We start from the raw sequence: 13311 nt of genomic DNA on the forward strand, positions 1-13311 counted from the left end.
GATGCAGGGGACACGGGTTCATGCCCCGGTCCGGGAAGATCCCACATGCCGCAGAGCGGCTGGGCCTGTGAGTCGTGGTCGCTGAGCCTGCGCGTCCAGAGCCTGTGCTCTGCAACGGGAGAGGCCACAGCAGTGAGAGGCCCGTGTACCGCAAAAAAAAAAAAAAAAAAAAAGATGACAGGCAGGCAGGTGTCTCCGTAAGTCTGGAGTTTGGGAGAGCAGTCGGGGTTAGAGGTGTACATTTGGAAGTCTCTGGCATGCAGATAGAATTTAAAGCCATGAGGTTGGATCAGATCACCCAGAGACCTGAGTATAAACAGAGAAGAAATAGGATGAAGAGAAAAGAGGAACCAGCGAACGGGACTGAGAGGGATGCCCTGACTAGTCAGACTTCTCGGTGAGTCTAACTGATCTTTCAATCCCCCAAACAGGAGATTTTCTGATATTCAAGAATTTATATTTTCATCATCGTCTCCACTGTTGTTGTCAGTGTCATCCAAAGCATCTAATATTTGTCGAGCTTCCCCTGTGTGTTAGACCCCCAAGGACTGCACAGAAATGGAGGCCCCTGCCCTTCAGTACAATACAGCAGTGGTCCCCAACCTTTCTGGCACCAGGGACCGGTTTTGTGGAAGACAGTATTTCCTTGGGGTGGCGGGGAATGGTTCAGGCTGTAATGCGAGCGATGGGGAGCGGCTGTAAATACAGATGAAGCTTCGCTTGCTGGCCCGCTGCTCACCTCCTGCTGTGCAGCCCGGTTCCTAACAGGACCAGTACTGGGGGTTAGGGACCCTTGCAATACAGAATGACAGTGGTGTCTGTGCCCCTGGGTGCAGGGAGGGGGGGAGCAGGGTATCTATGCAGGGAGAGGGCGTCCCTCTGGACAGGACACAGAAGAGTTTTTTCCCCCCTTGAGCCACTGCTCCGTCTTTTCTCCTCTTTACTGCCCGACTTCTGTGACACATCTCCCTCTCCTCACCTCCCACTCCCTGGGTCCCTTCAATCTGGCTTCTACTAGTATCATTCTCCCAAAGCAAGCTTTGCTAAGGTCATCAGTTACCTCCAGGCTGCTGATCTGAAGGACTTAGCCCCACCCTACCTCCTCAGCGTTGACCAGCTGCTCCTTGCTCCTTCCCAGACACCTCCCACCTCTGTGACACCACCCTCTCTTGGTTTTCCTCCTGCTTCTCTGGCAACTCCTGCCCCCTCTTCTTTCTTCATCTTCTTTTTTTCTGGCCACACCACGGGGCATGTGGGATCTTAGTTTCTGACCAGGGATCGAACCACAGCCCCTGCAGTGGAAGCGCGGAGTCTTAACTGCTGGACCGCCATGGAATTCCCTTTCTTCATCTTCTATTCAGCCTTAAATGCTGGCTTAGATCTTCTTCCCTCTCCAGCTCTACATATTCTCAAAGGCAAGGTGATCCATCCATGTCCCCAGAGCTGTCACCATCATCTAAAGGGCCATCATCGAGTTTCAAAGTTAGAATATGAAAAAGACTATGTATATATATATGTATAACTGAATTACTTTTTGTACAGCAGAAATTAACACAACACTGTAAATCAACACAACTTCAATAAAATAAATTTTAAAACATTTTAAAAATAGCATTACGCAGGAACTATATTTAATATCCTGTAATAAACCATAATGGAAAAGAGTATATATGTATAACAGCAGAAATTAACACATCGTGAATCAACTATACTTCAATAAAATAAATTTTAAAAAAATTTAATAAAAAGATAAAATTCAAAAATAGAAAAAAAATACCAAAGTTTTATCTCCACTCAGGTGAGCTCTGGATCCCCCCGTCATCTCCATTCAGATGTCCCCGAGGTCCCTCCACCTCAGCTCATCCCTGACCTCTCCCACACACAGCCTGAGCTTCTGCAGGCTTCTCTATGTTCCCTGACATCCTCTCATTTCCCCTTCCTGGGTTCCTTTTCCCTCCACCAAGCCCCTCCCCTTGACTCCTCTTCCCTGCAGCCCAGGAGATAGGACTTCATTCAACAGGTACAAGTCCTGCCTCCACCACTGTGTGGGTGAGTTTAAGGGGCTCAAAAGGCCCTGCTGGAGGGGATCTAACAGGGTGACTCAATTTGAAGATGCTTCTAAGGAAAAAAGATTTTTTTAAAAAAGATAGTAAAATGTAAAATCAGCTCTGTTTTCTTCCTTGGTGAATGGCGGTCTCCCCTGGGGCCCGGCCTGAGGGTTTGCCCAATCTGTATTTCTTCCCTAAGCAAGGGCGGAATAAAAATAGCTGGGGGCTAATCTAAGAGATACCAGGCGGGAGTCTCAGCCATGCTGTCGGGAATGAGGGCTGCAGGCTGGGGTGAGGGGAGTTGGGTGTTAACAATCCCCTCCCCTCAGTCCCTAACAGTGAGGCCCCAGGGCCTGTGGTATTGGTCAACCGGCCATAGTGCACGGTGGTCAAAATTGCGGCCTTTGGGTGAATTGCACTCTCCCTGGCCCTATGTCCTGGGCAGGGATCGCCCCTCTTTTTTTCCTCCTCTGGAACACAGGGACAGCCAACACCACTGACCTCTTAGGGACACTGGGAGGATTAAAGGACAAAACTCAGGCCAAGAGCTCACACCATAACCCCAATGGCCACTGCATCCATTCCCCTTTCTCTTTGGGACCTTATTTTGGGGGAAATGGTGCTTAGGCCAAGGAAAGGATGAAAGGAATCAAGAGTAAGGATGGAGTGGAGTTTCGCACATGGCAAAGGTCTGAGAGGGGGACAGAGCAGACCGGGGCAAATCGGTCACCTCTCCCAGTCCATCCAAACAACAAAAGGCAATGGGTAGAATTAGCTCAGTGTAAAATGTCCTCTTTTTTATTATCCTTACATCTTCGCTCTTCCCCTCCTCCCCTGACAGCTCTGTTTGCTGGCAGAGTGCTCCTGGATGAAATGAATGCATAAAGTAGCAAAGGAATATGGGCTGAAAAAATGAGGAAATGGCCCATCCGTTTTAATATGACAGCTTAACTGGTATGAAAAACAAGCATGCTTCTGACGGAAGTGTCACCGTTTCTCCGAAGGGTGTTCATGGTTTGCACGAGATGGCTCTTCCACGCATTCTCTGCCTCCACCTGAACAGGTTTGTGAATCAGGGGATGAGAGGATGAAGGGGGTGTGAGTTGCTAGACTCTGCAAGCTCCTGGCTGCCTTCCTGAATGACCTCATCCATCTTACTGAGTGTGAACACTGGCTACACACTGTGCTGGGCGCCGAGCACAGAGGGGTAAGATTCCACATGCCTTGCGGAGACTGCATTCTGTTGAAGACAGACCCGGAGCCAGACAGTTAGACTGGAGGGTGGTAGGTGTCCTAGAAAGGGCCCCGGAAACCCTGGGAGCCCGGTGACTTCTTTAGACTGCTTAGAAAAAGCAAATGGTAGTCTAAATAAAATTAATGGTAAGCAATTATAATGAGAGCCTAAAGCAATATTTGGTGAGATGTTTATGTTCAGCAGGTGATGGTGATGTTAATAAATTTACTGAGTGCTTACTTATCATTTCATTTAATCCAGGAATTCTCTGAGGTGGGTACTGTTATCGCAGCTGAGGCAATTAAGACCCAGAAAGGACCAGAAAGATGCTCCAGGTCACACAGCTAGGAACTGGGGGATCTAGGGTTCCCATCAGGCAATTGGGCTCCAGAGACTCTGGAATTCTCTCAGCAGCAGGAATAAGGGAGGCCAAATAAGCTCTAGGGGCAGAGGCACTAGCTGCTCCCCCTTGATGCAGACCCCACCCAGCAACCAAAATCATCTAAAGGGGAGGATGCAGAGGGAGGGGTTGAGGGGTGTGAAGATGCCTATTGACCTGGGGTTGGCAAGGGGAGTTCAGGAACGGGGCAGTCACCTAAGCTTTTGCTTACGTGGGAATTCACTGGCTCATATAACACGGAAAGTGGCTTTAATCACGCTGGATCCAGGTGCTCTAATAACGATGTTAAGAACTGGTCTCCCTTCATCTCCCCTCCCTGTTTCTCTCCATGTTGGCTTAATTCTCAGGCGGATTTGCCCGACATGGCAGGTCACCCCCTTCCTCCACAGGCAGCTTCAGACTAACATCCACTTATCTTGGAACCCCAGAAGAGAGAGCCTTTTCCCTAAGAGTTCCTGAAAATCCCCGGGTGGTCCTGCCTGCACTAGTTCTTGCAGCCAGGGGGGCAGGATGGCCTGATTGGTCAGGCCCAGGTCACATGCCCAGCACGGGGTTGGAGTCAGCCCTGCTTCCACCAACCATAGAGTGGAAGGCGGGAGGGGGCGGTTCCCGCTGGGCAATCAGGGGACTGTGATCAGAAGGGGTAGCCAGTGCGGGGTGGATCCCAAACCTCAGGGGTAGTGATGGGGTGCATGTGAGTTTCCAGCCACCCTAAGGTCAGCCCTTCACAGACGTCAGCTTGGGGGCTTCACCCCAATTTATGAAGGCTGGGGGATGATCCCTTTGTAGGAGGGAGCATACTTTTGTCAGGAACGGTTTTCCATATTACGAAAGCAATACAGTATATGCCAATTGCAGGACAGCTAGTAAATATATTTAATCAGAACAAATTTCTCCCCCCACATATATGAAGAAGTCACAATCCCATCTAGAAAGAATTGCCATTAACACTTGGGAGTGGATTATGTATCTTTTTTTCTTTCTTTTCCACCTTCTTCAAAAAATACGGGATCACATTGTACGAACTTTTTTTTTTTACTTTAAAAATAGTTTTACTGGGATAAAATTGATATATAACAAACGGCACGTAATTGAACTGTACAATTTGATGAGTTCTGACATAGGTATACAATCATAATCAAGGTGATAAGCATATCCATTACCCCCAAAAGTGACCCTTTGTGATCTATTTACCCTCACTGCTCCTCCACTGCTCCCGAAATTTCTCCAGGCAACCACTGATCTGCTTTCTATCACTATTGAATATTTTGCATTTTTCATCATTTTATATAAATGGATCATACAATATATACAATTTTGGGGGTGTGGGTCCTTTCACTCAGTGTAATTATTTTGAGATTCATTTGTGTTGTTGAATGTATCAATAGTCCATTCCTTTTTGTTGCTGAGTAATATTTCACTATATGAATATATCAGTTTGTTTATCAGAACCGAATAATAGTCATTAGAGTTATTTCCAGTTTTTACTATAACAAGTAAAGTTGATATAAACATTTGTGTAGAAGTCTCTGTGAACTTATGCTTTCATTTGCATTAAGTAAAATACCCAGGACTGTATTGGTTGGATCATACAAGTGTATGTTTACATTTTTTAAAAATTGCCAAACTGTTTTCCAAAGAGTTTGCCGCATTTTACATTCCTACCAGCAGTGTGAATGAGTTCCAGTTATTTTACGTCATCACCAACACTTGGTATGGTCAACATTTTAACCTTTTAGATTTGAGCCATTCTGGCCAGTGTATGACAGTATTTATTGTGGTTTTAATTTGTATTTCCCTAATGACTAATGATGTTATGTGCTTATATGCCACCTGTATATCTCCTTTGGCGAAGTGTTTATTCAAATATTTTCCCCCCCTGCCCCCCATTTTTTTTGGCCACGCTGCATGGCATGCAGAATCTTAGTTACCTGACCAGGGATCGATCGCTTGCCCCCTGCAGTGGAAGTGTGGAGTCTTAACCATTGGAACGCCAGGGAAATCCCTATTTTGCCCATTTTTAATTGGATTGTTTGTTTTCTTATTGTTGAATTGTAAGATATGGTATGATCTTTTTTTTTTAACATCTTTATTGGAGTATAATTGTTTTACAATGGTGTGTTAGTTTCTGCTTTATAACAAAGTGAATCAGCTGTACGCATACATACACCCCCGTATCTCCTCCCTCTTGCGTCTGCCTCCCACCCTCCCTATCCCACCCCTCTAGGTCGTCACAAAGCACCTAGCTGATCTCCCTGTGCTATGCGGCTGCTTCCCACTAGCTATCTATTTTACGTTTGGTAGTGTATATATGTCCATGCCACTCTCTCACTTCATCCCAGCTTACCGTTCCCCCTCCCCATGTCCTCAAGTCCATTCTCTATGTCTGCGTCTTTATTCCTGTCCTGCCGCTAGGTTCTTCAGAACCTTTTTTTTTTTTTTAGATTCCATATATATGTGTTAGCATACGGTATTTGTTTTTCTCTTTCTGACTTACTTCACTTTGTATGACAGTCTCTAGGTCCATCCACCTCATTACAAATAACTCAATTTCTTTTCTTTTTATGGCTGAGTAATATTCCATTGTATATATGTGCCACATCTTCTTTATCCATTCATCTATCGATGGACACTTAGGTTGCTTCCATGTCCTGGCTATTGTAAATAGAGCTTCAATGAACATTGTGGTACATGACTTTTTTGAATTATGGTTTTCTCAGGGTATATGCCCAGTAATGGTATTGCTGGGTCATATGGTAGTTCTATTTGTAGTTTTTTGAGGAACCTCCATACTGTTCTCCATAATGGCTGTATCAATTTACATTCGCACCAACGGTGCAAGAGGGTTCCCTTTTCTCCACAACCTCTCCAGCATTTATTCTTTGTAGATTTTTTGATGATGCCCATTCTGACTGGTCTGAGGTGATACCTCATTGTAGTTTTGATTTGCCTATCTCTAATGATTAGTGATGGTGAGTATCCTTTCATGTGTTTGTTGGCAATCTGTATATCTTCTTTGGAGAAATGTCTATTTAGGTCTTCTGCCCATTTTTGGATTGGGTTGTTTTTTGATATTGAGCTGCATGAGTTGTTTGTATATTTTGGAGATTAATCCTTTGTCAGTTGTTTCATTTGCAAGTATTTCCTCCCATTCTGAGGGTTGTCTTTTTGTCTTTATGGTTTCCTTTGTTGTGCAAAAGCTTTGAAGTTTCATTAGGTCCCATTTTTTAATTTTTGTTTTTATTTCCATTTCTCTAGGAGGTGGGTCAAAACGGATCTTGCTGTGATTTATGTCATGGAGTGTTCTGCCTGTGTTTTCCTCTAAGAGTTTTATAGTATCTGGCCTTACATTTAGGTCTTTAATCCATTTTGAGTTTATTTTTGTGTATGGTATTAAGGAGTGTTCTAATTTCATTCTTTTACATGTAGCTGTCCAGTTTTCCCAGCACCATTTATTGAAGAGGCTGTCTTTTTCTCCATTGTATATTCTTGCCTCCTTTATCAAAGGTAAGGTGAGCATATGTGTGTGGGTTTCTCTCTGGGCTTTCTATCCTGTTCCATTGATCTATATTTCTGTTTTTGTGCCAGTACCATACTGTCTTGATGACTGTAGCTTTGTAGTATAGTCTGAAGTCAGGGAGCCTGATTCCTTCAGCTCCGTTTTTCTTTCTCAAGATAGCTTTGGCTATTCGGGGTCTTTTGTGAAATCTGGATTCTGAGTCGTGGACTTCAGAGAGCAACGGGCTGTGCCATCCTTGATCTGAATGGGAAAGACCGTCCCGCATCTCCAATCCATCCAGAAATCCCAACCGATTTCCCCAAACATCATTGCAAATATACACTCTTAGGCACCGATCCTCACAACTCATCAGGCATTTTGGGATCATCAGACATTTCGGCATAATATCTGGCATTTAAACAACTGTTTCACACATAAAGTGAGTATGTTTGTGTTCAACACAAAATAATGCCATACAATATCCAGTACACATGACCCTTCCTGATTTGTTTTGGTATTCATTTATTACTCATTGTCACAACTTCTCTCCTAGGTTTCTTAGGCATACAGTTTCTTCAGAAACTATTCTGCTTTTTAAGAAGTCGTTTCCACTCAGTTGGACGGGGTGTTGGATAGGCTAATGAGCGTGAACTATGACCCTGAAACATTAAGGCGACTTCCAGGCTCTCCATTCTCTTCCTGGGTCCCTGCAGAGCTTTGATGTCGTTGCTGGTACTGCATGCAGGTTCATCAGAGCCAGTTTTGACTCAGCTCGTGAGCTTGGGGTACACATTTTTACACGCCACCACAGCAGATCTTCAGTGAGTGACAGCTGCCATCCTCCTTCTCCTCTAGGCCAGGCTAAGCTGACACAGCCTCTGAGAAGGGCACTCTCGGCCCCAGGACCCTGTTCCTGCCACTTCCCTTCTCTGCGCTTCTCTAGAAAGGCTTTGTCTTTCAGCCTCCTCATGGTAGGATACAGGCCCACTTGCTGCTCGGGGATTTAAGAGGACAGAGGGAACTCTGTCTTACATATTTAGTAGGAAAGATACCAGGATACATGGGACGCCAAAGCTGGAAACTTCAAAGTCATGTTCAAAAAAGTCCCTGTACCATTACCTCTGAGGGAATGGCCATTCTATTTCCAAAGGAGACTTTCCTTTGGTTGACCCTTTCCTGCCTTTGCCCACCACCCTGATCTGACCTGGGCTGGCTGATTGCAATAACTTTCTGTATGGTTCCCTCCCCCAGGCTCTGAGGGACTGACTTATTTAAGGTGAAGAAACTGAGCACATTCCAAGAATGTGAAGGAAAAGGGAGAGAAAGGATGGACCAATAGGTTGGGTGAGGTCATGGAGGAGGTGAGGGGAGAGGGGTCACCTTGGGAAGGGGGTTCAGATTCAGCCCTAAGAATAGGTATGTGTGGGGACATCTACTGTCTCTGGTTTCCCTTTCATAAGGGGACAAGGTCTTCTGCTGAGAACAGAGGGTCCTAGGTGGGGTTTAGTGATGCTGAGAAGACAGGTAAGACAGGGACTCATGGGGTCGTGGGTAGGATGGCTGCTAGGGTTGGAGGACTACAGAGGTTCTTGGGAGCTGTGTTTCAGGAAAGCACTGTGCAATCCCTTTTTTAACTGTTTGCATATTTCTTGACATTCCTCCCATCATAATGTGGAGTCTGAGTCCTCTCCCCTTGAATATGGGCTAACTTTCGTGACTTTTGCTTCTAATAAGACTGCAGTGGAAGTGTCACTGTGTGACATCGGAGGCTAGCTCATAAGGCAATGTAGAATCCATCTGGCTCTTTCTTTCAGGACATTCGCCATTGGAACCCACCACTATGCTGTGAGGAAGCCCAGGCCACACATGAAACCCACTTGCTAGTGTTCTAGCCCAGCTGAGGTCCCAGCAACAGCCAGTCTCCAATGCCAGACATGTGAGTGAGGAAGCCTTCAAAATGACTCCAGCACCATCCACCATCTGAATGCAAATGCATGTGAGTCGCTGAGGAAGAAATGCCTGGCTGAGCCCCAACAATCCCCAGAACCACGAGAGAATTTAACAATGAATGAATGTTGTTGGATTTTGCCACTACGTTTGGAGTGATTTGTTACACAGCAGTAGGTAACTGGTGCATGCTGCCAGACTGGTCTCAGAGCAGAAGTTCCTTTTGTTGATTTTGTTCTTATTGAATGATCACTGATTTTTTCTGATGATAAAAGCGATACAGGCTCATTTGAGAAAATTTGGAAAACACTGACGAATTCTACAGAAGAAAAAAAAAATCACCGGCAAACTTCCTACCCGGAGATAATCGCTGGCACATAAAAGGCACTCAATAAATATTTATTGAGTAAGTGAATGGACCTGATGGTTTGACCCACCTCCATTCCTTTTTGGGCATTTAGGTGGTTTGCAGGTTTCTAGACCGGTAGGGTCTTGACTTCTAACGTTTGCTGTGCTGAGGAAGGTGGAAGCAGGGCACGCCATTCTAAAGTTTGCTCCCTTCACACGTGTCTTTCCCAGGTAGGAAAGCATTTCATGGAAACTTCAGCTCCCTCCCAGCTGGGGGCACTGACTCATCCCCGGTTGGAAAAGAGATTGCAGACATCTTCCTTCTGGAAAATGGATTTACACCGGAAGGCGAGCTTTCAGGGATAATATTTACATCCATCTTTCAGTCCTGCTGCTCGTTACTCCATATCATGCTAACTTCAAACACTTCTATCCAGCAAGTTATAGGTGTTGCCGTCAACTATTCTCAGGAACAAAGGTGGTTGTGTAATCCCAGGGCCTAGGAGGAATGTGGCAGCAGCTGAAGCCAAGTTGCTAATCATTTTCTAAACCCAAATCCTGGAAAGCAAATAGCAGAGGTACTTTTGAGCAGATAACATTAGGGATCCAGAATTTTCTCAATCCTCTGACCTAAATACATCCAGTCCCTTCTGACTTGCAAGCCTCCCCTCACAAGGTTAATGTTTTTCCTCGTGTACTTTAACCTTCTCAAAATTGCTTTCTTCCCTAGTTCTTTTTTGCAGTGACATAAAATAGGTGTGAGCCGAGTCAAGGGCGGGGGGGCTCGCGGGCTACCCAGAGTTATAATACTTGCCCTCTTTCTTTAAGGGTAGGGAAAGTGGGTCTAGCTGAGCACAGAGGAGGTTATTTGGTTGTGGTAGGAGATGGTCTGGGAGAAATTCCCACACTCCTTTCCCTTGGGCAGGGAAGGGAGGTCCCCCTTCCTCTGGCCTCAGGGTTGAGAGGCAAATGCCCCGAGGTAGCATCTGCTGTGTCTGCCTTCATCTGGGGATTTTCCTTTGTGGAAACACTCTTGCCCACTCTCTGGATCCAACCAGTCCTGAAACCGGATGTATCTCTGGTCTTCCTATTTAGGTCAGCCAAAAATTAACTTCTACTCTGGGTTTCTGTCGCTTGCAACTCCAAGTGTCCTTAATGGTACAGCCCCTGTGTATTGGAGGTGGCTGAGATTAAGAGGGTGAGACTGGCAGGCCAACCCCCTCCCCAGCAAGGCTTTCAGAGAAGAGCCCTCTGCATCAGTGTGGCCCCAAAGCAAAAGACCTCCCCCTGCAAAGACCCCAGGCCCCAGCGCAACCCGTTGGCCCTTGCAGCTTACTTTTCCTCTTACCACCACTTGTTCAGTTGACTGTGAACTGGTCTTACCCAGAGCTGGGATTAACATTGCCCAAAAGCCTGGGATTTGTCTCTTCTTGACATTAAGCCTGATCCTCGGCCTCATCACTGGACCCCACCTGACCACAGAAGGTGGATGAGGGATGCCTGCTTAAATGGGACCAGTAACTGAGGATAAAAAAAGCTGGGTGTCAAAACCTTTACCAACTCCATTGTTGCTCACTTTGGTTGCAACTTAATCCCCACCTGGAAGCCTCCCCCATCCTCCCTGGCCCCCAGTGCCTGGGCCAGAAATTAAACCTGTTTCCTGTCTCTTTCATCTTCATCTCTTCTCCCTGGTCAGACACTAAGGCCTCCACTTCTACATTCAACCTCTGCCTGGCTCAGGCCTCCTCATTAAATCAGTGCCACACATCAGCCCCTCTCTTTCAGAAGCTCATGCCATGCCTTCCTCAAAACCCTCAAAGCCCATGGCAGGGGTCATAACACAAACATCTTCAGGCCCAAGGGACCTGGGCCCAGTGATGTCACATTTTTAGGTTTTCCTAGAAAAGCCAGGTACTTGAATTTTTTGTAAGTCTCTTGATTTATAGATGTTAGCTGCTAATTAAGAAAAAACAAACAAGCAAGCCAAAACCCAAAAGACAGACAAACAAAAACACCCTGCAGGGATCCTGGAAGTTGATGCTGCGCTCTGGGTTGCATGCTGCTCTCTATGGGTGTCGCCTTAAAGATCTGGATGGGCTGGGCTTGAGAAAGGATCAACATGCCTTTGGCTAGAGATTTACTGCATCCATCCTTGGAAGAGGAGAAGAAAAAGCAAAATGAAGCGCTGGTTCAAAGTCCAAGTTCTTACATTATGGATGAAAAATGTCCAGGTTGCTCAAGATTACCACGGTTTTCAGCCATGCTCAGACGGTGGTGCTTTGTGTAGGTTGTTCAACAGTGTTGTGCCAGCCAACAGGAGAAAAGGCCAGACTCACAGTAGGGTGTTCATGTAGAAGAAAGCACCACCAATGATCCACACGACTGCCTGGATTTGTGTTCTGTCACAGAAAGACTTATCAGTTCAATAATTCTAATTAGTCTACCAAGATAATATAATTACGTTTAATTTTTAAGGTATACACAACAACACTCTCCTATTTTGGTGTCAGTTTTTCAAAAAAGTTTTGATTATGGGCAAAACAAAAACAAACAAAAAACCCCTGCATGGGCCAAACAGAATACATCTCTGCACCAGACTGACACGCAGTCCATCATTTTGCGACTTCTGTGCTCCCAGAATGGAGTCCAAAATGTCCTGGGGTATCTTCCCTGGGGAGGAGACACCTGAGCTGAGCAGTGAGAGTAGATAGAAGTCACCCAGATGAGCATGGGGTGCTCCATGCAGAGGGATGAGCTGTTAACATTCCAGGAAGTGCTTCTTAATTTTTGTATGCTGAATTCCATCAGTTCCAAGATGCACATGGTTTTACTGTGAGCATCTCTGAACTCAGGATGTCTTACAGTCAACCACGTGTTGTAGTTTAAATGGCAGCACATTTTCTTTCTTTGTGGTACATAAAACAGTGGTGGTCTTACAATCTAGGGCATCTTAGATTTGATGAGATATGGTGAGTTGTTTTCTTTTTTAAATGAAACAAGGTCCTCCTATACATTCTGCTCTGGGACAGGCAGCTTCTGCAAATACGGATGGAATACAGCCAAAGGGATGGGTTACAAAAGATCATGGCTTCCGTCTTGCTAGTTCTTTTTCTCTGGCTGTCACTCTTCGTGGGCCACAGGAGCCCCTGGTCTGTGAGTCAACTTTAGGGAGCCCAGATGTGTGCGCAGCCCTGATGGTGGCCCACAGTGGCCTCTGTGGTGCCCCAGAGGCCACCGTGAGCCTCAGTGGCCTAGATGAGCTAGATGCTGGTCTGGGCTAGATGCTGGCTGCAGCCAAGACGGTGCTATCACCTGGACGCCAGACCATAGCCAGTCGCAGAGTGCCCACTGCATCAGATGGGAAAAGGCCACGGGGCTGGAGGGCCTTATGTTCTGAGTGCACAGAAGCAGCGGCTACAGCCACAGTGGGGCCCCCAGGCTTGGGAGGGAAGGAGGGAGGCGGGTGCCTGGGCAGGCTCAGCCCAGGCTGCTGGCTTGAGGCCGTGTCTTTACATAGACACTTCTGTCAGTGTGGCTGATGTGTCCCCTTTAGGGGCAACTGTGCCATTAAACCCATGGGTGGTCCATTAGGACAGTTCAGGGCTGGCAGAATGAAAAACAAAACCAAATCAACCACTGGTTTCCATGTCATCCTAAGTGGAATGGCAGTACAATGCCTGTCTCTTCTCTATTTTTCAAATTGGTTATGAGAATAAATGATTATCTCTTGGATAAAAAGAACACATTAATATTCTTTCATACTCAAATTCTATATAGAAGAAGCCCCATTTACAAAACCCGTGTGAGAACAAGATGATTTCCCTTTAGAAAAATG

The 13311-nt window shown here is 46.0% G+C and overlaps 1 pseudogene across 1 annotated transcript; it reads left to right on the forward strand.

The window, feature by feature from the left end:
- Nucleotides 1-11539: 11539 nt before the first annotated feature.
- Nucleotides 11540-11849, forward strand: LOC309805244 (small ribosomal subunit protein eS27-like; annotated as a pseudogene). Its single transcript has one exon. The product of its transcript is annotated as a small ribosomal subunit protein eS27-like (transcript).
- Nucleotides 11850-13311: the final 1462 nt, after the last annotated feature.

This window comes from Mesoplodon mirus (assembly GCF_964341445.2).
Source record: "Mesoplodon mirus genome assembly, chromosome: 5".
Lineage (NCBI taxonomy): Eukaryota > Metazoa > Chordata > Mammalia > Artiodactyla > Ziphiidae > Mesoplodon > Mesoplodon mirus.